We start from the raw sequence: 25638 nt of genomic DNA, 5'->3' as shown, positions 1-25638 counted from the left end.
TAGTTGCAGAGGAGGAAGAAATCCAAGCCAGATATGTTTTTCACATAACTCTTTTTTTTTTTTTTCCAGTTAAATACTGACATCAAAAGTTTGTCAGACTAAGATGGAGTCTTTCTTCTTCAAAACTAAAACAAGTCAGTCTGTATCATCTTTATTCATGTTATGTACAGCAAAATGCTGGCCCCACTGAAACCAGTGATAAAATTGTAATTCGTTTAGCCTCACGTCAAAGGATGGATTTTTACTGGCGCTCTTTGGAGCAGTTATTTACCCATTGTCCTGAGAGGGCATTTCAAAAGGATCTATTTGAGGTGCTCTTCTGTAAGAATTATCTTGAGACTTGTGATACCTTATATAGTCCACTGTGTTTAAATACTTTCTTCAATAGCTCATGTTTTTATTCAAGAGAGGAGATGGATAGGTCTCTTCTGCTTGTAATGCTTTCAGAGTGTGTCAGGGCAAAGGGAACCTAATTAGAGAGAAGAAAGAAAAATGTGGAAGTGACTGTTTGCAGAGGGCACTGTGGAGAGGAAGCTTCATCGTGTCTCTCTCCCATTACACATGCTGAGGCTGTATTCCTCTGACCATAAGATTAATGATGCCAAGCCAGACATTATACTCATGTCTCAAGGGTCACAAGCAAACTTCTTCTTTTATCATCTGTTTCTCATTTTACTGGCCACTAAGGTATTTACTTAGGAATTAATATATATCCAGGTTAAAGTAGATTAAACTGAAAACATGCCACTGTTTACTGGATACATCTGTTCTCATTAGTGTAACTTGTTCCTGTTGGCATGAAATGGTTTAATTAAAACAGCACCATAGGAATCAGAGCCTGGTCCCAGTGAGACTCCTCAGGCAGATATAAAGAACTGGTACACATCATGCAGGCTGTAGAGAGAAGCCAGGGCTCTCCTTCCCTGTCACCCCTTCAGGTGGTCCCTCTTGGGAAAGAGAAAGAAGTGGAAGTGCTGAATTCTGAGACCTCTTTCTATTCCCCCCCCAGTTAAACCCTATGTAGTCTGGTCCAGCTTGTATCATTAACATGAATGCTATGTATTTATTGGTGACTTAAGTGTGGGGTGCGTTGGTTTGTGAGTTAGCTAAAGAAGGTAGAAGCCCTGGAATAATGATGCAGCAACCAACTCTGTAAGCACTGAAGTAGCACCTGCTTAATTCTGAAGTGTGGAGGCACCGTCTTCCCTGTTGTCCCGGTGACTGTCTCTGGGAAAGCAGTTTCCCAATACTGGTGGTGCCTCAGAACTGAAATGGGTTCCAGAAAATCCAGTGATTCCCTTGGAAGTAATGAAAAAAGTGAATCAGCAGTTTCATTTGCCTTCTGTTTCCTGACTTTTGAGGTGATACCTGGCAACTGCATTTAGAGATTTTTTTTTTCAATTACGTAGGTTAGAAATTGGGCTCAGTTGGGAAACTGTGCTGACTTGTGAAAGGCACAGAAATTTTCAAAGTATGTTATTAGTGCATATTCTTATTTAAGTATGTTAAAATCTGGTAGCCAGGGAACTTCTTTAGGATTTTGAGCAGAGAGCCAGGTTTCAGACATGCATATCTTAAGCAGCTTTCCTGTCCTTGGAAACAGTTTTCCTATTTTCCAGGGATAGTTCACCCCAATACCTAAACATAAGCATCCGAATGCTTCTAGGCATAGAGGCCCAAAGTGCTATGAGATAGTAGAGGAGGGAAAGGCTTAATAAGAGAGTGGCTGAAAAAGCATCATAGTCTTGTTAAGGTTGGAAATGACCAATACCATCATCTAGTCCAAACACTCAACCATCACCACCATACCCACTAAAGCACATCCCTCAGAGAACGCCTTGGTAATCACCCCTACAACATATTTTCTTGTTATAATAATACTAAGCAATACTGATGTTCCACCTTAAAGCAAAGGTGACTCAGTTTTCTGGTGGTGTGGGAGGCTGTAGACAATCTGAGTCCCGCCACATCTGACTGACACTGCAGTTTCTGTACCTTTCTCAGTTCTATCTTGGTCTAGTCACTTGGTGAAAGATGTTTTTGAGGGTAAGATGCCATCCTTCTGCTTTGAGAGAAAATCAGCTGTCTACTCACATGGCAAGCAGAGCAGTGTGGTTAAGGCACTTGATAACAGAAGGCTGTGCAATCTGAGACCCCTGCTGTCCATTCTTTCTGCAGCAATAAGTGCATTTAATGCTTTCTGAAGCACTTCCAGGAAAATGTCCATCCTGCCAGGACTCGCCAGTCCCTGATGTGTGAGGACTGAGACCTGTATGGACAGATGTTTTCCCCATGGTATTGTACTTCTGAGGTGGAGAAACTTTTCCATTCGTGGTGGCCAGGCAGCATTTGAAGGACTTCTGGCTAGCTGGACATGACAGTGCCGTAGGGGTTGACCTTGAAAGAGCAGAAAGATGTCCCAGTGGTGATGGGCTATATGAAGAGTGGGTTGCAGGTGCCTTTTTCCCATCTAAATAGGTAAAAGCAAGAAAACAGGGATGGTGACAGATAAATGGACCTCAGAATGGAGTCTCAGTGTAGACCACTAAGATGTCTAGAGGAAAAATTAACAGCTGCTAATGGTCTCACAGGTTTGGAGGTCATAGGACTCCACCTTGCCTTTTTGAACCAAAGCTTTGTTTTACCTAGTCTTTTTTTTTTTTCTTTAAGAATCTTATTATTTTCCCCTTGGCTAGCTGCAAGGATAAGCTGCAATGTGGAGCCAGGGAGCAGAACCTGGAATGAGGATGTGCTTGTTTGGATGAACACAGTTTCCACGTATAAATGCAATAAAGGGAAAACACTACATAAATTCACTTGCTGACTGTTTTGTTCCAGTGTCATGGCCCAAGAACAATCACCCAAACTCATCCATGTGTGAAAATTGTAATATTGGAAAAAGCCTCTATGTTTGCTCTCCGTGGTATTTCTTTACAATGACATTCCTCTGTAAGTGGATACAGAAATAACTTCAGATTACAAATCAGAGCAGGCAGTTGTATTTGTTTAGTGGTGTAGCTGCATTGATTGGCATTCTCCCATTCGGGAGAGATGTTTTTAACCTGCCAGAACAACAAATACCACTGCAAAATCTACATGGGTTACACTGAGAGCATTCAAATATAAAAGCATCTAGGTGTTTCAGGAGCCAAAATAGGACTATTTTTAAATGGCAGTGGTTAAGAATAGTTAGTTATTGTTTGAACATAGCAGCACCTACTGGTTCCAGCTAGAAATCAAGATTTCATCATAATAGGTGTAAAAAAAATAAATTAATTAATTAAAAAAAAAAAGGTTTCCTCCTCCCTTGGTGGTTTTATTTTGGGTAGGAGGCAACAGGTAAAGTGCTTGGACACCTCCAAGAAAAGGAGCAGGAGGGAATGGTAAGACTGGTCTAGCCATGATATGCTGGCTGTTTTGTGTTGGGCAGGCTGAGGAGCCAGGAAGGTGGTGCATCCCTAGATAGCTTTCTGTAAAACAAAAGCTATTTGGCTTGGCAGGTACCAGGCTGGTATGGCTGTGCTCATTCTACATCCTACCTGCAGGAAATAGGATACCTTGGAAGTGTCCTTTTCCACCCAGCCCCACCAGCCAGCAAAAGCCACACAGTGAACTTAGGAATTGGTGTTCCTCCTCTTCCTTCCATAGCCTTGCACCTCAAAATCCAGGCCTCTACTTCTGTTACTAAGTTTTGAGCAGATATCTGGGCTGAAGGGCAAATGGAAAACATCTATGTTTTCTCCAGAATCTGTTTGCAAATCCTTTTTTTTTTTTTCTTGGAAACGGTGGCCAGTCATCTTCCCTCCTCCTAGAGAATAACATCAAAAATTTCAGAGTAGTTTAATGTATTTTCTCATGATAGAAAATTGAATTATCTACAAAACTTATGCTTTCTGCACAAATTTCAATTTTCTTCCATTATTCTCATGGAGAACTTTCTTCTCTTCGTGGTAAAAGTGAAGTCAAGAAAATGTTTGGTTTTTTCTTTTTTTTTTTTCCAGCAATATTTTAAATAGATAAGATCAAGAAGAGTTTTGCCTAGGCCAGGAATCATAGAAAACAAAGAATAGTTAAAATCTGAGTCAAATTCCATTTTAAGATCTCTCTTTAGAAGTATCTGCATAATGTCTCAGAAATGTCCAGGGAAGTTCTGTCATTTCTGTTTTCCATCTCAGAATGAAATGAAAAGAAGCAAAGAGCCTAACAAGAAAGCTTGTTCTTAGACAAGATTTCCAGTTTTCTATGTTTTCATCCTCATGAGGCTTACATACAGCATCCAGATTTTTTCTTTTTTAAACTGAAGCCAGAGTCAAAACCTGCTGAGGTTTCCCCATCATTAATTAGAGCACGCATGTGAAATTATTTTCTGTGAAGGTGAAGTGTGGTGTTAAATTAAAATCAAATGCCCAAGAACAACTCTCTCCTGCTTTGGCAAGTGATGGAGTTGGTCCTTTGATGGGTAGTTCTCGTTTTGTCACACTGCTTTCCTAAATGATTCAAAAGGATGCAAGTGAACTTTGTTGTTGTGTTGTTGTTGTTTTTTTCTTTTTTTTAATAATGTTAATCCCAGCTTGGGGAAAAAAAACGGCTAATTTTCTGTTTCTGCAGTTAATTTTGTTCACCCTACGCATATAGGAAAATCCATGCAACTTTTCCAATCTCCTGCAGAGAGAGGTGCCAGGTGCGAGCAGCTCTTACTTTCTCATGTTGCTGGCAGGATGCAGTGTGGTGTGGGGCATGACTGTTGGCCAGGCAGTGGTATGTGTGTGTGTGCATGCTGGGCTCAGACCTTGACACCACGGCCAGTCTTCTGTAGGCAGCAATAAGCATTTCTTGGCTGGAATGACAGCCCCAGTGCTTTCCTCAGTTGAAATTTACCCTTCTTGCTTTAACCAAATGTATTTTGCTTGCAGCAAATGCAAGCAAAGATTTGTATCTGAGGGAAGGCAGAGATGCTCCAGAGATTAAACACCATGATCTTCTCTTGGTAGCCACCCCTATTTTGTTAAAAACAAAGCAAAATAAAAAACACGTTACAATATCCATTTACTGTATGTATGGTTCACCTGAGGGACAGCTCATCACCAAAGCATATGGCCACCCTGATAACAGCCACATTCAAGTCAATGTAGGCACCTTGTTCTCTATTAGTTGCCTGCAAGCTGTACATATATTGCACAAGCAATATTGCTGAACTCCTTCTAAAGCAGAATGGCAGCTTTTCATATTAAGAGTTAAATTGCCTGATCCTTGGCCTATGGTTTAATAAACCTTAAGTTTATTAAAACTTAAGGTTTATTAACATACAACAGAATATCTTCAAAGTTATGGATGACAGTTTGCTGTCTTGGTGATTGTTTTAATGCAACTCTGCAGCAAGTGTTTTTTCATTCTTTACTTCTGAAGTAACAAGATCCATTTGCTGTGAGTTGATGCTAAGACACTTCAGATTAAAAATAAGTAAGAATTTTAAGCACAGGAAAATCTTACAACTGTAACAACTTTCTGTCCCTCAACTTTTTAAAATTGCTATTGAATAGAATCAGATAATGTTCCCACAGTGTTAAGTCTGGAATAAACAAAAACAAAATTTTGGAAGGCTGAAGGATTTGTACTTTTAAAAACCTGTGAATGCTATATAGGAAAAGCTCCCTGGCTTTTCTATGTACTACTAACACCACCAGCCTCTGAAAATGGTGAAATTAATCCAATTCCCTGTGCTCAGTCTAAAAATGTCAAAGACTCATAGACTCAAATCACTTAGTGATTATTATTTTCTCTCTAGTAATTAAAAAAAAAATCAACAATAAATTAAAAATACCCCCAAATCAACAAACCCCAAACCACCAAACTGTAAGCTAAATTCCCCTGAAACTGGTAGACTTTTGATCCCAGTGACACAAGTTACTGTAAGCTTGGAATTATATCAATTACTCTCCATTAATACCTGAGGGCTTGCTGCTATGATGGTTAATAAGCCAAATCCTATGGTACCCTTTCCATTTGTGGGGAAGGTCAAGTGCAATTAAGGAGTGGAAGATCTGTGGTGGAAGCAGCTCAAGTGCAATACAGGAATGTAAATCAGGGTCAGGTAGTTCAAGCACTGCTGGATTTGATCAGAAGGTGGGCTCTGCTCCGTGCCATCCAGACTGAGAGGTCTATGAAAGCTTGCTCCACTTTGATCCCCTCTATGCTGTGCACCTATAACTTATGGCTGCAGCTCAGCATGGTACAGGATGGTAAGCACATCTTGGGATCAAGCTGAAGCAAGTAAATGCAGAGAGAAGCCAGATGACCTCATAACTTTTTAAAATCTTGAGTCAATCTTCTGTAAAAGAAATCAGTAGATATCTGGACAAACTATTCTGATGCTCCATTACCCACCCCCTATTGCTGACATTATCTTTAGTTTCAGGGTAGATTCCATCATCCAGGATACCATGCACATCTGATTGAAGACATCAGCTCCTCTATAGGATGAGGTCAAGTCATCTCTCACTGTGACCCAGTCTTCTTGCTCTCTTACAAACCTTGTCATTTCTTCCTAAACTCCTATTAAGTATTTAATGGATTTCAAACTGCACAGTAAAGACTGGACTATCCATTGGGTGGTATCTGGTGTCAACAAAAAGTTAACTTTCTCAGAATACTTGATGTTGTCTTCTTCAGGACATTAATAACTTTCTTTTTGACTAGACTTATTTTCCATAAACTCATCTTGACTGCATTAATTATGCTTCTATCTGCTAATTATTTCCAGATTTTTTTCCTCTCTATCAGATTTTGTGTGCTGTCAATTCTAGATGAACCAACTGACAGTTACACAGGTTTTTATCAGTGGCCTATTTCTAAACTGACACAATAGAATCTCCCAGGCTTTATGACTCCTCTAATTTTCCAAGAGCTGTTACAATTTCAGATCAGTGACTCAGAAAGTTGGTCCACTTTTTTTTTTTTTTTTTTTTTTTAAGAAAGCTGTTGTCTGCATGGTCCTGGCCTTCAGACATGCTTGGGGAGAAAATAACTCCATGCAACCTCCTTTTCCTAGGACTCTCAGCAACCAGCTTTGCCTGTCTACAAGCAAAGTACATGCAGCTTAAGCTTGTCAGACTTGCTCTCTCCTAAGTCAATAGTGGAGAGCAAAAAACACTAACAGGAGATTCCTGACATCCAAGGGTAGCACAGCACTCTGCGGATGCCTATCTGTATCTAGTGATGATAGAAAAAGTCCAACAGACTAAATATGTGGCTGATTGTTGAGTTCTCTTGTGGGCTGGAGAGAACTCATGTCTTGACCTAGTGTTCCACATCCCGTAAGCTGTACCCAGAGGAGCTCTCTGGATTTGTTTCCCACCCAGTGAAAGAGGCAGTCACCAGATCACGACCCTTTCTCAGAGATTTTTCTCAGATTTGTTCTTACGTGAGTCACTGTGTCTTGAAAGCTATCTCAAGCAATAGTCACTTATATCTTAATGCCTTCCAGACCCATTTCATTTCTTCCCAAGCCATCCTTTGCTTCACTGCCATTTTTCTTTATTTCTTCTACAAACCCAGTTTGCTTCAGACCAGGCCTTCCCAGCCTGTTGAGACCTCTGTACGCTCTTCTATCTTTTAATACACACAGAAGCACGTAGATAAGTGCGAGTCTGAAAAGTTTATTTTAAGAGATAGCAGAAACCAGTGATTCCTGGAACGTTTAATATGAGCAGGGTATCGTTGCCCTGTAAATAAACACATTAAGCAGGCTGCATTGTGTTGACAGAGGTTTCCCTCATCCATCCCAGCCTGTCATTGCAGGTTCTGAAGGAAGTTCTCCAGAGAAAGAGCTCTTTTGTTTCCTCTGGACTGTGTAGTTTGCATAATCTGGTTAAATACAACGAATACACACATGCACAGAGGACTGTGGGGGAAAATGGCTGTATAAGTAAAGGCTGAGTGTTCTGCCTAATCTGACAACAATATAATCAATCGTTTATTTGTGTACACTGGAACAACTTCTTGGGACTGCAGCCTATTCCTGTTTCCCAACAACACTGTCATTAAAACAATGGGGACTGTAATTACTGTGATAAAAAAGGCATTATTTCTCCAGTTCTTCATCTGGCCCATGTGCAGAAGGAAGAGGTTTTCTTTATAATCTCTGGGACCAGAAGGCTCCTTCTCCCGCCGGCTCCACGGGCACAAAAGATTTCTCCGCACCAGAGGCCGCAGTGTGAGAGCCTTTGTCTGAAATGAAAGGGCACAGCCCAGGCCTTCTGCCAGCACCGGCCGTGCATGAAAGCAGAGCCTTTATGTCCCTGCGAGCTGCTGAACGGCACACAGGGCTGTAAAATCTGTCCTCTCCTATCACCTCAGCTGCCACCGTGCTGCTGCAGTGCCACCGGGCCCTTGAAAATGGCAGAGTCTGTGCCTCACACCCTTGCCAAGCTGGGGATGGAGAGCAGGAAATCTTGCTAGGCCCAGTAAGGAGGGTGGGTTAGGGAAGATCTCTCAAATAGTCGATCCAACTAATTCTGCAGCTGGGCGGTCTTGTCCCAGCAAATTTTAGTTTTGATTCAGTTCAATTTCTTGTAAAGCCTGCTAGCAGGGCAGATCACTCGTTTGCCATGAGCTTGCAAGTGTTTTTTTCTCCTGGTCTTTGTGGAGAAATGCTTTAAATGAGACACGTAGCTCGTAGAAAATCTGAGGAGACAACCTAGAGAGCCAAACTGCCATCTAAGTGCGGTCAGCATCTCTCCACTGCCTTCAGCAGAGCTGCATTGACTGGCACCCTTGAAAATTTGGGCTGACTCCAGCAGGGGCGAATGGAACTGCAGTGGCCAGAGAGAAGAAGGCACACCAGCAGGAAATATTTCCCTGCTATCTGATGTGAGTGGCTGCTGGGGGAACGTTCACCTCCCCACTGATGAGAATGGCAAAAGCGTATCAATAAGTGCTGATGTGACCAGTCTGTTCTTAACACCCTTTTTTAGAAAAATGTGTACCCCACTGCAAGCATAACTGATGTAAATTGAATGTGTCAGGCTGAGCAGAAACCTACCCCCTCCCTGGAGCTGCTTGCCCCTCGTTTGACAATGTTCAAACAGCAAGCCTGCTCACGTGTGAGTGGAGACTACCAAAAACACTGCATCAAAAAGCAGAAGCCATCCTGTTACAATCTGCAGCTTGTCAGGATTTGACAGTGTTGTGAAATATAAATGATCTCTGAGATAGCAACGCCTGCCTAAGTCACCGGTAAACAGCTCCCTCATTAAAGAGATGCTTTAGAAATGACAGCACCAAATTACACTAATATTTTGAAGAAGTGCTCTCCAGACAGAGATCCTAAAGCAAGATTTGCCAATCATTTGCCAAAGAGACGATTCTTTGCTAGCAGAGGCAATGTGGCCTTGCCGTTGAAAAAGAGCCACTGTTAAGCAGGATTTAATTGAGACAAAAATGGACTTCTTTGGGTGTAAGAAAAAGGATGATGAAAGGGGAGATGGATTTTTTTCTAATGCTCCTTTTTTTTTTTCTTCATAAAATCATCTGTAACCTTCTGTGACCTATAGATTGTCTTTGGTTTTAAGTTTGTTCAATGCCTAATTCAATATCCTTAGCTGTGTCAGTAACTCATAGGTTCTAACCCACAATACAATCTTGCTAATGGTTATAAATGGCTAGATCTGAAACTTGCTTGATCTGAAAGTATATTCTACTGTTCAGTGCCCTCTGTAACCTCTTTGGAGAACAGATTCAGAAACAGCCCTTGGGAAAGAACCCTGAGTCATCCTGCCTCTCTTTTTAGATTTGAATTTTTCTTGGTGACTTTTTGGTTGGATTGTACCTTGATTTTGCTTATCTTTGAGATCTGTTGAGATTAGAAACCAAGATAGAATGCCTGCAAATGAAATCATTAGAAATTTCACCTGCATTGTGCATTGAGTCAGATAGCAGGATAATACAGGCTGCTTGTATTTCTCAAGTGAGGAATCACTGAGATCAGCCTGTGTCAGAAAAAACGCTCATAAGGACAGGCTATAGGCAGGGATAGAAAGCATTTTTAAAGATTTCCAAACTTCTCTGGGGGATGAAAATATTTGATGCTTGTCAGCAGGCTCTGTCTGAGCTTCTTTTATAGTAACATTAACCACTAGAGGATCAGTTTGCAGCAAGCTGTCTGCTCCTTCCCTTCAACAAAGATCTGGGCTCTTCTTTAGCACAGCTCTCTTGTACCTGCCATTGTGCAGCAGTGAGACCCTCCACCCATCACCATCCATAACAGGAACTCAGCACAGGAAATTCTTCTGTCCTTAATGTGTCAGTGAAAGTTATTTCTACTACAGACAGGTCCCATCAGTCCTGGATGTCATATTTTCATTACATTGTTCAGTTGCTCCTTTAGGAGACTTTTTTCATTTTCTGAAGATTTTTAGCACATCCATCCAGCAGCTGGTTAAGGTGATAATCTCTTCCTTTCCTCTTCTTTTTTTTTCCACTCAGAATCTCATATAGAGGCCCCTATAGCTGGCTGCAGCCATGTTAATATGCATAAAAAATAGCTATAGCATCTACTGATGCATCTGAAAATAAATGTAGGCATTTGAAAACTTATGTGGTCACTCCTCTTTTTTTTTTTGCACTTTTAAGTTAGACATGAGACTTCAAGCAAAAACTTCAGATTAACTCTATCTACCTAGATTTTACCTTTAACATCCTTACAATACAAATATCCCAGATACCCCTGCTTTTGTCTTACAAGCATAGCATATATATGCTGAGAATAAGAGAAACACAGTACTACAGAGTAAAGGAAAATATTGTTTTGATACTAAGTCCACCAAATTCTAATATATAACAGTTTCATCCACTCTAACAAAACATTTGGAAATATTTGGTTATTATAATGCCTGGGATTTTGGAAGAGCTAATAATAGATTATACTGACTGTGCAAAGAGTAGGCATTGTGTTAAATAGATCTCAATTTATGAAGAGTTTGGTCTCCGCCAACCAGATGGAGAGATGGGAGCATCTCCTTCCCAACAGTGGAGACTTAAGCATGTTTCTGATAGTTTATTTGGTTTGTTCCAAGATTTTCTTTGTTTTTGTCAGATGGAAACAACACTTAATCCTTGCTGTGTTACAGAGTACTGGGCAGTAAGAGTGCTCTGCTGCACAGCTCCATGAGTTAGCTTCAAAGCCAGACATGCAAGGCTGGGAGAGTGCCATCATCTACTGGTGCTAGCTGGGATATCCTTACTTTGTCACAGGCTGAGAAGAGGGGCCCCACATCTTCTGCATCTTCCCATAGGCTTCAGGTTTGAATTTCTTGCAGAGTGAACGATCTCTGAGTGTTTGGGAAATACTGAGATTTTATTAGACGCTGCCACAAATAAGTACCATAAAAACTATTAGCTACATATGACATAAGAACTTACTGCATTCCCAGAGCACATGACTACTTGTATTGGTCTGTGTTCACGATTCCCCACACTCCCACCTTTGCATGTTTTTAATAAGATTTTCTTTCTTCCTTGGTTTGAAATTAGATGCAGAGGCCTGATACATTTAATCCGACAAGGAAGCCACAGCTGTCAAGAGCTGTAGTAAGGTGTGAATGAAAAGCTTATGCTGACAGAGGAATCCATACTCAGAGCTCTGATTTCCTTGGGCAGGTTCAACTGTAGTCTGCTGAAAACACTTAGACGTTACACAAGAGCACAAGATACCATGATTCCTTGCCAGCTTGCTTTTCTTAACACTGTGTGATTGTTCTTTTCTTTCCTCTACATCTAAAGTGAGGGAAAGAACCTGACGTTCATTGTGATGCCCATTGAAAGTTTTGTTCAGCCAATGTAAAAGGTGTAATTTATAATGTCTTCCTCGCAATAGCTTCCTTAAATTACTTCACATTGATCAGTTCATGCTTTTAATGGGGATTTGGCTTGTTATAAAGTGGAAGTTACTTATTCTGGTAAGAAAAAGACAATAGCAGAGCAGCTGGCAAAATATGGGCTGGAAAGTTATATAATTTCAACAGTGGTATAGATCCCTCTTGAAACCACAAGGTCGAGAAGATGGAAGATGCAGTGCTGCTATGTCTGATGAAATTACAAATTCATAGAATCATAGAATAACCCAAGTTGTAAGGGACCATAAGGATCACTGAGTCCAGCTCCAGGTTTACCCTTTGATTCTGCATCACTGATCTTCTCATGGAGACCACACTTACAGGTGCCTGAGAGTCAGACGGTTGCTAATGCTTCATGCAGCTGGAGCCAGAAAGATCTCTGAAAAAGGGAATATGAGACATTTAGTAAGTACTTAGTTGAAGCCTGGCTTGTTGAGAAATGGTTAAAAACTTCCCTGCAACTGCCCAGACTATAATCTTCATCAACAGCACATATGCTGGTATTCTGGTTCGCTTGTTACATCTGTGTAAAAGTAATATTGTGCATATTTTTTAAATATACAAATGCTGTTTATACACATAACAGAAAATAATAAATACACGTAAGGTTAATTCTACAGCAGACTTTTAGTACACCAGCAATTGAGTGCGTAAAAATACACCCACACTCTATAGTTGTTCCTCTAAAATAACATTATTTTTTCTATAAAGCCCAATTAAACCAACAAGAATTCCACCAAGAATAGAAAGTTCTCTGTCCTCAGACAGCTAATATATCTCACTTAGGCTTTTGAGAGCCCTAAAAAAAAAATTTAGTAGCTTGTTTTCAGCAACGCTCTTCCACAAGGAAGAAAAAAGAATAATTTATTTTTGATTCATAGAAAAAGTGACTATGCAGGGGATCGCGAGCTGCTATTTTGATGTCTGTCTTTGTGGGATATATTATGGGCTCTAATTAAGTAAACCCTCTCACATGTCTATAAAGTGCACTGTTTGGAACAAGCACTTGCCTGTGAGCGGACTTGGATCAAGCCTGTAGCAAAGACAAATGTGTGTGTAATAGTTCTATCCAGAGTTCTAACAGTAAATCTCAGATAAGGCTTCAAAGCATGTAACGTGTTAAAGGGAGAAATTTCAGAGGAATCCATACTTTTCTGTTCTGTTTTGTACGGTTTTACAGTAATATGCAATAATACTTGACTAACTATAGTTATAAAAAAGAGCAAAACATTGGAATAAGTAATGCACCCATGGAACTGCCATGGGACTTGTCAGAACTGGAGAGAAAAAGCTGTTCTGGGGAGAAAAGGTTTAATTTCCCTGCAGAAACTTAGCATGGAGCCAAGGAGCACGGGATAGATGAGGAGTCCTGCTTGATGTGTATGTGATGGAAAGTGAGGGCAGGGCCCAGAGAAATATCTCAGGGAAGCTACTCATAGTGAGACACTATTGGTGCAGTGATGGTCTAGTGGTGCAGTCCTCAGCTAGTTCCTTCATTTGTTCCTTCCTTCCTTCCTGCTTTCCTCCATTCCTAACTTCCTACTTTCTACCCTCCTTCCTTTCTCTCTCCCCGTTTCTTTTCTTCTCTCCCTTCCTTGCTCTTTCCATTCCTTCCCTTCCCCTGTGGACCATCTCCCATACCTTCCATGTAAATATTCAGAAAACAGAAAAACAAAACAAAACAAAGAAATATCATGGTGCGTCACAGACTACCTGTCCAAAGTGTCACAGCCGTCTGGGATTTTGATGCGTAATGAAACAAAAATCCTTAACCTTCCTTTAGCTTTTAGGTTTTGATCTGGGCAACCTTGAAATAATGTTTAGCTGCATTGAAGTAGTACATTTGGACTATCAGCATAAAGAAGATGCACTATACATGTCAAAACAAGTTCTTATGTAATACAGACCTCTGTGGTTTCACTTACTAGTAACACCCTTCATAAGTCATAACAAGGAATGAAGCAATCTCTGTGATATGGAAATTTCTTCTCAAGTGCATAAATTATGTCTTAATGCTTGAATTGCTTGAAAAGTGGGACAGTCCCACAGGTCACCATTTCCATTCCAGTGATAAGATTTGCAAATATTAACAATGATTTCTGTTTTATGGGGAGAATTATCTTTACAGGCATGAGGGGTTCAGTTTAGTTGAATGGGGTGAGGGAGTGAAGGAACCTTAATTGTATTAAATTAGCAAAATCAAGTAATGTTGAATGCTCTAGTTAAGGTATGTCAGCATCTCTTGCTGTTTAAAAGTGTGCAGTTCCTCATGAAGACTTCCAAGCCTCCAAAAGTACATGTGGCTTTGCTTTACCATACTGAATTCTCCTTGTTTGAGCACTAAAAATGCATTCAGGCAGCCTCTTCAACTCGTACAAATAACATACATTGAAATGGAAAGCAGCAAAATGATGAATATTGTATAATTCCACGTTAAATTACAAATAAATAAAACATCTGGGACCAGATGTTGCCGTTGGATTCCTGTATGGAAACGCCATTCCTTTCTGCAGTTTTGTGTGCAGACTTCTGAAAGCAGAGTTTAGCCCTTGATGTAATGAAACGGTGTTTTTAATGTAATATTAATGGAAGATGATTTCTCTATTAAAAACAAGGCAAGGTGGTAGATGGAGAGATTAGCATATTTTATAAAAACAGCTGAGGGTGTCTCTACAACAACCTTTCATAACAGTGATTTTTTAAAAAGGTTAAAAGGATGTAAAAACAACAGTGAAAGCAACTGGCAGAAACTTCTACAAAGTATCTGCAGTGAGAAAAGGAGCAGGCCTTGTAAGAAAGGGCTCAAACATTGCTCAGGAGCTTCAAAAGATAAAAGACCGGTGATAATAACTATATGAGGATAAAGTCATCTCAAAACGTCCAACTTTGGATGGACTCGCCAAGTACTCAGCTCTCATTTTTTTTCCTAGTTGTCAGCCTGCTGAATCTTTCCATCAGTGCAGAATTTAGCAATACCCTGGGGTGGTAACAGCAGCCTCCAGCCATTTACTCAGAGAAGAAATTCCCCTTCACAGAGGTATGCAATGCTTGTCTGCAGACAGCCTTGCAAGATTTGATCTTCAGTAGGATCTAGAAGATTCTTTCACGCCAGGGCTGATTTCTCAGTGGAGTCAAGGACAGTGCACAGTAATGCTTGTGGCAGCAGGCACTGCTTTGTGACCGCTTTGTCACCCAGCTGCCACCCCCTGCTCCCCTCTGCTTCACCTACTGGGGTTTGTCTGCTGTGTGCTCTTTCAGGGTGGGCAGAAAGCCTTTGAGACGGTAGTGTTTGTTTTGAAACGTCTTTTAGGGGTTAAGCTTTTGAGATACACATCTCCTTTTCCCAGAAGGGCCCTGGGGGTCACCACTGCAGCCTTGCTCCAGTGGAGTGCAGCGCATCCAGGCTCAGCACGGGTGGTGGACTTCATGGGTGACCTTTTCTACAAAAACTTTAGCCAGAGCAGGCAACCCTGTGAAAGGAATTAAAGAGCCAGGAATTAAAGAGCCAGGCAGTAATCCACTGCTTTCTGCTTTTTCTTTTTTTTTTTTATTTGAACTAAGGTGTCCTTCTTGCTTTTGCTGATTCCTTTCCCCACAAGCCAGGGTGGTGCCATGTTGAAGAGTAGCTCTGACCCATGTGTCTCCCCCTTCCTCCCCCCCATGTTGTGTTTAGGACAACCATTATATGGCATTTGTAAGCCAAAGGGCTTCTGTAGAGCTACATTGGTGCAAAGGTCAATGCTGTCAGGTGTTCACCTTGCATCATCCAGCCCCTGGGCTCTGCCAGCAGCCCAGTACCCAGAGCTCCAGCCCAGCTCCAGGGAATGGCAGCTCCAGGCAGTTTGGGAACTCTCAAAATTCAAAATACAGGCTCAAGTGTACTAAACAGCATTGTGGAAGCAATAGTAGGTGTCTGCTCCCAAGCAGCTGTCAGCAGTCTGTGCCTTCAAAAAGCTGGTGAAGGAAAGATGCATAAAAAGCATCTACCTTTGCTACAAGTTATTTATTGAACCAGAACACAAGCAACCCATGAGGGAGACTAGAGAGTATTTTATTTATTGGTGACAGAGAGAGAAAGACTAACTTTTTGTCAGTGTCCTTAAAGTTTTACTGCACTATCCTCCTCCTACTTCTTATTCTTCTCTCTTCCTTGATCCCTACCAGCTTGTGCAAACTCAGTCTTATGCCCAAAGTCATCTGTCTGCAAAGTGCTTAAAGCTGAATGTCCTTGGCCTGTAGTTCTTAACTTTTCTCTGACCCTGCCTATGGATGGCAGTTTCCCCTGCTCAGGGTAATAAGCCTTCCCTTCCAAATGGGGTGGATAAATCTGGAAAACTGCTCTGTAGCAAGACAGAGGGCAGGCATTTGCTATTTGCTGACCTGCATTTCCTTGAAATGGAGGAAGAGCTACTAGAGAAAAAACAACTGTTAACAGTGATTTGGTCAGCACTGTACGGAATGATATCACCAACAACCCAGCCAGAAGGGACTGAGCACAGTGTCTGTGAAAATGTTCACAGCAGTAGTGAGCACCTTCAGACAGACGCTTTCTATTAGACTAAACACAGATATTCCTTTAAATGTGTGCAAGGAAATGGAGCTGGAGACTGAAGCCAACAGTTAAACACAGCTGTTCCTTTGCCTTGCTTTGGAAATTTCCTTCCTCCCTACCTCTCTCCCCCCAATTATTTTTCTTTTCCTGGCATGAGCTCAAACTGATGGAAGGAGAAATGCCTGAGAAATCCTATGTATGTCTTCTTCTGCATCTTGGGCTTTTCAGAGCAAGCCTGCAGTTTCCCTTCCAGTTTCACTCATCCAAATGTTACCTAAGCTAAGTCCAAGTGTTAAAACTGGAAGGGAAAAATGGAGTATGCCACTCTTCAGGTATAAAAAAATATTGTGCCTCAGATTTTACAGGGCCTTTTTAAATGGTGTCTCTGAATAACACCTGCACTATACATTTTATATGCCAGTGTTCCAATTTATGATGTTTCCTTTGGCTATTGCTTTGTGCTATCCTGTTTTTCATATCTGACAAGAGCCCCTTCACCACATCTCTTGAGTTTTTGTACTTTGGGGTGTTAATAATGAACATCTTGTGCTTGTTGCAGTGCCCATGCCTGACAAGGATGAAGCTAGCTTTTAAAAAATCCTCATCTGAGCTGAGTGGAAAATGATGTTCTCACACCATGGGACTTTTTTGGGGCTTCAGTATTTTCTCCTCCTGTGCAGAAATAAAATTCATGATAGGTTTGTGATGGATCTCAGTGCTGCAGCATAATTTTGGTCTTCATCTGTTAGGTTGGGCTGTGTGCTCCATCAGTCTTTATGGCTAGCAGTGATGTCTGCTCCTTCAGAAAGAATTAGCAGGTCAAAATGGAATGAAAAATACCTTCTTAAATGGGTGCTGTGATGGCTGAGAACTATGGACACACAGATGTGGGAACAGCAAGTGCCTGTCCTTGTGCTCATTTCTCTTTTTGGGTCTCTGTGCAAGATCAGGGGCTCTCCTGCAGCTCACAGGCATTTTCTAGCAGGACTCTCCAATGGGTTCCTTTCAAAAAGAGTTTGTGTCCCTGAATCAGCATTTTCTGACTGGAAAGAAGAAATCCCAATCATTTCTTGTCATGATAAATGGGTTGATCAAGAGTCCCTGGCAGAAAGACTTTGCTCATCACTTGTGATTCAGCATGGATCTAAAAAATATATGGCAGCCAATTGGCCTAATGGAAGATCTCCCTGTATTGCAGTGTGGAATAGAGTTAATCATTTTTAAACAACTGCATGTTTAAAAATACATGTTTCAATCATCTCCGGCAGCCTCATGCTAACAGCATACAGTTGTTCCAGCACCATCAGAAAGAGAAGGTTGCATTATCAAAGACTTCAGCTATTTCCCCTGGCTAATCTAGAAAGAGAATCCCAAACTCACTGAAGTGCCCTGGGCAGACATTTAATGGCAGTTACAGGCTATTTCTTTGCTGGAAGCAAGTCTATAATAGCTTTTTAAGCATCATTCAGTCTGAATTATCTGCTCAAGACATGTATATAAATCATGCTGTATTACACAATATTCTTTTCTTGCCCCCTTTCTTGAGTATTACTTCAGCAGTGTAAGTTCTAGAAATGAAGCAAATTTTATTTCCTTTAGTTACTCATCACAGCTAGTGGGATGACTGAGTTATGCCAGGAATTTTTGCCCAGTTTGTCATATTCAGAGGAGTGAAATTCTATCTAATTAAGTGGGAGAGGTGTTACAGAGAGAGGAGGCAGTAGCATACTTATTATTATTCATTGTTTCACTCCTGCTTGATTTTCTGTCATTTAACTAGCTGCATATGCTCTACACTGTTATAGTGTCTGAATGATCCATCAACTGAGAGAGGGTCATTTCCTAATGCTGGGACTATCGACAAAAAGATTTTCACAACCTAAATTAATTCCAGCTCTAATTTTCAGTTATTTTACATAGGCAACCTATCAATGTTATCGTTTCGAGTGGCTATCTGTAGGATTAAATCTCATTCTACCTGCTTGTGGGTGTCCAACATTCTCAGAGTTGCCTGGTTGTTGAGGAGATGGTCCTGCAAGATTCTGGTAATATCATGTTCAGCCCATTGTCTCTTCAGGGATGGCCAAGCACCTGGTGACACTGAGCAAGCTGAATAGCCTCATCTACCATTGTGCTCTTGCTAAGCTGGAGCAGGAGCCATCTACATCCACATGAACATAGAGCTAATCATAAAATGACTTGCACTGGGAGGGATCTTAAAGATCATCTCATTCCAACCCTTCTGCTGTTGCCCTCCACCAGATCAGGCTGCCCAGGGCCCCATCCAACTTGGCCTTAAATGTCTCCAGGGATGGGGCATCCACAGCTTTTCTGGGCAGCTGTGCCAGGGCCTTACCACCCTACACCTTACACCAGCTTTGGTGTAGGGAATCTGCTGAATCTATTTCTAGCTGATCATGAAGTATGAAAAGTGATATGTAGAGTAATTTTGGCAATGAGTGGTTAAAATGCAGCGATACTTGCAGCTTCTTTCTCTCTGAAACTGGCGCCTGGTGGTAGGACCATGATATTCCCTATCCATTGCAGAACAAACCTTCTATATTTTAGCAGAAGGAGTGAGTAGAAGGAGTATAAAGTTTGTTGTGTGCCTATTGAGATATGTACCTGACTATTAGTTAATTGGGACACAGAAGGCTAAATGGGTCAGTGTCCTACACAAAGGCCCAGGTGAACATAATGGGTCTGCAACACCATCTCCACCCATTGTCCCTTAGCGTGCTGATTAGAGAATTAACCTTCCTGCCTGAAGTCGGTGTCCCTGAAGTGTGTCCAGGTGACATCTCTGGAGTGTGAATATCACCAAGGTTGCCCTGCAGTGTTAACATCAGAGGGATGTGCTCTTCAGTGATCTACCAGCACTATCATCGGAGGAACATTCTGATCAGTGATTCAACCCTTTCTCTTAGAACTGAAGTGTTTCCTGCTAGGAAGAAGACAGGTTTGTTTCCATAAATGGTTGAGTTGTTTTTCTGAAGCTGCCAACAAAACTACCAGGCAAACGGTGGTCATGTCTACACAGTGCTCACCTACACTCAACTACTGGGACCACTGCTGTCTCAATCACCTCACTTCACAGAGGCCATCGACAGCTGTCAGATGATAGCAGCTTTGGATAATTAGTGTCCTGAAGGGCTTGAACTGAGGGCTCAAAAATGAAAGACTGTGTTAGAGAATAGCTATTGCCTCCTCACCCCTCGAGACCAGCTGTGTTGGTCAAGCTCAACAATAACATTATAAAAAGTAGGACTGAGAAAAGCAATATTACAAACTAAATTGCATTTACTACATCTTGAGCTTACATTTCATTAGAAATCCCTCCTTAGTCAGGATACAGTCTTTTAAAGTCATTAACATAAATCCTGAAGTCCTTTCTCAATTTTCACTCATACCTTGCATGCTTTCTCATTAGCTTCAATGGATGCAATGCCTCTTTGTCTGATTGAAAACTAAAAGGAGGCCTTGAGATTTGAACTATTGGGAATTTTGCTTGAGTAAGCAGCAAGAAATGTGGCCGTGATAATAACCTTTTCTTTTTTTCTTTCCCCCTCTTTTTTCCTATTGCTTTTCAGACAGCTCTGAAAGAGTAGGAGGAAAGCAGTCAGGACTCCCTGCTTTTTTGGTTTGTTTTTGAGGATTTGTGAAGTGTTTTTCTTTTAAATTTCTAAGCAGAAGGTCATCTCAACTGAAAAACCATCATTTTTCACTTACTAAATGTCAATTAAAAATGTTAGAGGTTTCTTTTTCCTACTAAAACAACACGAAGAAATCAAGATAATTACCAAAATGCCTAGGTCAGCAAAAATCCAGCCATTTATTTGATTGAAAAGGCCTTAAAGTTTGAACTGAATTTTGTCCTTTTTAATGTAAAAGTCTGGCTGAATCATCCCTCCGGAGATGGTGTGCAAACAGGGACACGTTGACAAATCTGCCTCTGATCATACAAGATAGTGCTGGATTAGGGGCTACTCCAGCTTGCCAGTCCCAGAGATCAGTGTATGTAAATCCTGTCTCTCACCACAGGCGTGGACTACTTAGATAACAGCAACTTCACTCTTTTCCTGACCTCCTAAAAAAGATCTTCTTTTCAAGGCAAAAATGAGAGCAAAGGCAAAATTGTATTTCAGAACTTCTGAACAGAGGAGAAAAGTTACCCCACCTTCATTAATGGACAGTGATGGGTTGTATGGGGAAACCTCATTCTCAGAGGAAGCTTACTTTAATCTATTTTGAAATTGGCTTAGAAATTATTTTAAAAAATAATCATAGAATCATCATAAAATCATTAAGGTTTGAAGCCAAAACTACTGAGATGATCTAGTCCAACCCACCCCCACCATGCCCACTGGACACATCCCTCAGTGCCACATCTCCACAGCTCTTGAACACCTCCAGGGACAGTGACCCACCACCTCCCTGGGCAGTTGTGCCAGTCCCTCACCTTTCTATCTGAGAAGTTTCTGATATCCAACCTGAACCTCCCCTGGCACAACTCAAGGCTGTTTCTCGTCCTACCAAATGTTGCTAAAGGTGATTTGGTCCTAGGCAATCTGCTCTAGGTGTCCTTGCTTGACCATGGAAATTGGGCCAGGTGACCTCCAAGAGGTCCAATTTCAGCCATTCTGTGATTCTGTGACTAAAACCTTGAGCAGATTTCTCTAAAACAAAATCAAGAACACATTGGGGGATGCAGCCTTCAGCTGGAGGATGACAAAAAGCAGCTGCAGGACAGTAACAGCTTGAACTGCCATAGACACTTTTGCAATTAGCATCTGAATGCACTTAGCATTTCCTGTCTTCACCTGTGGTTTTAACCTCAAACCTCCTTTGCTGTATTTAGTGCAGCTGTGCTGCTGTTTCACAGCTCCCTGCTCTGCCAGAGAAGTTCAGAAGAAGCCATGGCAGAAATGACTGAGGATGCTGAGAGTATGCCCATGCCAATCTCCACAAAATGAGTCTTTTTTTTCATACACCACAATGTAATAATGGACACTGGCCCTTGCTCAGCCTCATTTAATGACCCATAACTGAGTGAATAATTCATTCAGTGCCTGGAGATCTTGTGCGGAGACTTGTTTTACCACAGGGCCCTGGGGAATGAAAACAGCAATAAAGTTTCAGCTCTTAACCCATCCATTTACAAAGCCCAGTGATATTATTGCTTCCATGATCAATTTAAATGAACATGTTGGAGTTTTACTAGCAGCCTCCTGTATTTCATGCCCCACTATGTATTTTTTCTTTCAGAGCATTTATAGCTTATACTCCTTGTGGGTTTGAAGGGAATAGGAAATTCCCAACTGCAAAGTCACGCTTTTATTTAAAGCTTTAATTGTTTTAAAGAAGAGCCTTTGTGAAATTTAGCCCCTTTGGAGTTACTGGTGCTGTTTATTATCCCGTAAACTCTTTTAAGCTTTGGGACAGGTTAATGCTATTCAGCATTGGTGTAATTTTTCTTAGGCTGTGCTACCGTGTTTATATGAGGATCTTCATTTTGCTTTGGCAGCAGAGTTTCTTTTCTGCTTCTGCAAATTACCAAAAAAAAAAAAAGATAAAAAAAAAACCTTCCTAAGCTGGATTGCTTTGCAGCTGTGAAAACCTTTAATAACTTCAGTCGGATTACAACTACATCAAAGGTATTATATATCCCTGAGTAACATATTTACTGGGCTTTTCAACAGCTGTATAATTAGCTCTGAATGACTACTTTTTTCCTCCACATCTTTAAATATCCATCTTTTAAAATTTACAGAAATTCAGAGGATAGTTTTCCCTTTCATAGAAGGTGCAGCGTACCAGCTTTTTTTTTTTCTTTTTCCTGAACATTCTTTTTTCCCTTTTACAAAAGAAAAAATAAGAAAAATACGTTATCCTTTCCATGTCCCCTGGTAACCAGAGGCGAGGTGTCAGCCACCCCCCGGCTCACCGAGCCCCTTTGATTGATGGGAATGACTCAACCAGGGGACATGGGGACAGGGCCCTTTGTAGCATCCCCCAAGGAGGCAGCTTTGAGGCAGCAGCTGTCCCCGGAGCCTCTCACAGCCCCTTGCACAATGGGAGGATGGCAGAAGGTGGGGAAAGCGCTCGTGCCTCCACAAGGAGGAATAAAAGCTCCATATGTCCAAGGCTTCAACAGATGCTCGTGTGGGGCCAGCTCCTTGGTCATGGCTCCCTAAAAAAGCACCTCCATCACCGGTGCTGACAGCCCCTATTGATGGGGATGTGCCCCCACCAGGGTCCCACCATGGCCAACAGTGCTTTTGGAGTGGAGCAGAGCTTGGGGCCAACTCGGACAGCACATGGCCAAAGCCCCTCTCCCACAGTGACCATGCACATGTCTGCTGTGTCCCTCTGTGGAGCTTTTGTTATGTAATCACCTTTATTCTGGGACCAGGAGGGCAAATAGGCTTTAAAATCCTCCTTAGCTCTGCCTGACTTTGCTTTTCCTATTTTTTTTTTCCCTATGCTGAATAGCAGAAGGGAGTGCTGCAGTGTCTACCTGACTGGGAGGCTGTTGGTTTATGCCTGCTGGTTTATGCTGTGCTGGTTCATCCCATGGCAGGATGGCAGAGGAAGGTGAAGGGAAAGCTGTTACACAGCCGCTGTGGAAATGCTGATTTCTTCTTTTCATTTATTCACAGCCTGCAGGACTTTGAACTCAGTTTTCTCTTTGGAACAGCCTCCCAAGACGAACTCTGAACCCAGATTTGATGCTCCACACATGGTTTTGGCACGGCTGTGTGCTGTGCTTCCTGAATGGCACCGATGTGCAGTAAAGACCCAGCTGGCTGAGCACTTTCAGGACAAACAGAGAAGACAATTTACTATCTGATTTTATGAGAGCCATTTGCACTTTGCAGAATTTTTTAAGCAGCAAAACCCTTAAGAAGCACGTTCTGAGCCTGGTACCTCGGAGAATTGCACACACATTTCCTGTCAGCAGCCGGAGAATGGTGTCTCACACCTGCTATGAAGAGATTGAAATATATTCTTAATGGCTTGATTGCTTTGCATTTCCCTGGAGATGGGATGACACACTGTGGCGCGGCTTCTTTTCCACAAGGAGCATCCCGTGGCAGAGCTGATGCTTGCTCGTGCTGATGCTCCCTGGGATTTAACCTGTGCTTAAGATCTAGCTATGCTCATAGGGATGCTCCGGTCCTGGGAGGCAGTAGACATGGATGATAGGCAGTTGCAGGAAGGATCCTGCACTAGAACTGGTTTAAAGGTCAGCTGATGGCTGGGATAAATACCCAGAGGAAAATGTTCTAAAACAGATGCTTTGTTGCATGCATCATTCTGGGCACCACTCTGAAAACCAGCAGTGAGAAAAGGTAAAACACATTGCTCAGTTTCCTAGCTCCATGTGGTTTGACAGGGCATCCCACCACTGCCATGTGAGTGCTGCAGTGATGCCAGGAGGATACCTTCCACCTTGGCCAGGTAGAGCCAGCACATACCAGGGAACGGCAGAACAGGACTTCCCCTGCATCTGCCCTGCTGTGATGCTCCACACAAAGGCTGTCCCTGTCAGTGATGAACCTGTTATCACACAGCAAATATTCAGCACACAAATACCATCCATTTCCAAGAGGCTTGAGCCCCAGCCTCTTTGATGCATGGGAAGGAGGTGCACTAAGGATGACAGGCACTTCTGTAGGGTACCCTTCTATTTCAGCATCTTGAACAGCTGCATGTCACCAGTCATTATCCTGCAGACCTCTGTACCAGCCCACCCCACCACGCACCCAACCCATGCAATGGCTTTTAATTTTGTCAGAAGACACTGTGTCTTCTGCTAAATGTGGTGGAAGCTGGGAGCTTTCACCCCATGGGAACACAGTGCTGTCCCACATCAGACTGATATGAAAAGGAAACAGTGGTGCTTTTCTGCCTCAGAATTCAGGCACCTGAATATAAACTCTGTAAAAAGGGATTGTATTAGATATGTAAATATTAATATTTATGAAATAAATCCCAAAGTTTCAACTCTTCTTTGGTTGTGGATATGTTGAAGCTTATTCCATGGAGGATGTTCTTTTGCTAACAGGTAAAAATGGTGGAAAAATCAGGACAGGTGAAACCTGTTTTGCATTCCAATTAATGGAGGGAAAGCCCTGGAATTTGAGTAGCAGTTTTTTTGTAACTTTCAATGAATATTTTCAAAGCTTTCTCAAATAATGTAATTTTCTTTGAACTTCAGTTGCTGGAATATGCCCAGGAATTTCTCACAAAGATAACCAGCCTTTCTTCTCATTGCCTCCTCCTTCACCTGCAAGATTCTTCAGTTGTGATTTCTCTTTCAGGTTGGGTAAAAAAAAGGTGGAGCATTGAACAGGTTTCCCACAGCAGTGGTCACTGCGCCAAGGTTGCAAGAGTTCAAGAAGCATCTGGGCAATGTTCTTAGTCATATGGTGGTCCTGTGTGCAGCCAGGAGTTGGACTCAATAATCCTCAGTGGGTCCCTTCCAACTCAGGATATACTATGACTGTGATTCTCTGTTCACATTCCCTGTGCTTCTGTGTGGACCCTTCACTCCTTGCAAAGGCAGCAGAACCTGGCCATTGCAGTCAGGCTGCTTGCAGGGGTGGTTGGATGTGGTGCAAGACCGACTAACTCAGGCCTTAGTGGATCAGGTATAAAGATGTATTCTTGGGTCAGCTTTGGAGTTTTCTTGTATTTTTTGGTGTGAGGAAGAGTAAAGAATGATCCCTGAAAACATCTTTGCAAAATGGAATTGAGATAAAGTGTCCATTTTTAATTTATTTTTTTTTAAACGTAGGTCTCTGTCTGGCAGCAGGAGGAAAATCCATCCCACTTCTGTCAAAATCTTCAGGAGAAGACCCTATTAAACATATGGGGATAAAATAGCACATGCCAATTTTACCCACCCTCCCTGGTCAAATCTAGTTCATTTTGTTGTCCTTGTGCCAAATTTCCAAGTGTTAAGGAACAAAATAACCTCCTCTGTGAAGTCAAATGGAAAATGCCAGCCTGGGAACCAGCTCAGGTTGACCATGGAGAATCATGCCTGCTGTCAGATTTGCCTGACCACACCGCGTTGTGCTCATGCCCATCATTCCTGTGCATCAGGGCTGGGCAGAAAGGAGGCGGCCAATGTAATTCAATGCCCCATAATGTTTTATTTACAGCCGTAAGTAACTGCATACACGCCCT

General features: G+C 41.9%; 1 long non-coding RNA gene across 2 annotated transcripts in view; it reads left to right on the top strand.

The window, feature by feature from the left end:
• LOC149917933 (uncharacterized) overlaps window positions 1-24346 on the top strand; it is a 43242-nt gene extending 18896 nt beyond the window's left edge. For both annotated transcript variants that reach the window (XR_016467363.1, XR_016467362.1), the window contains exon 3: window positions 23103-24346. This is a non-coding gene — a long non-coding RNA (uncharacterized LOC149917933). The remainder of the gene's footprint in view (window positions 1-23102) is intronic.
• Window positions 24347-25638: the final 1292 nt, after the last annotated feature.

Source organism: Phasianus colchicus, chromosome 5, assembly GCF_987193195.1.
Source record: "Phasianus colchicus chromosome 5, bPhaCol1.hap1.1, whole genome shotgun sequence".
Lineage (NCBI taxonomy): Eukaryota > Metazoa > Chordata > Aves > Galliformes > Phasianidae > Phasianus > Phasianus colchicus.
This window is presented reverse-complemented; position numbering and strand designations above follow the sequence as displayed.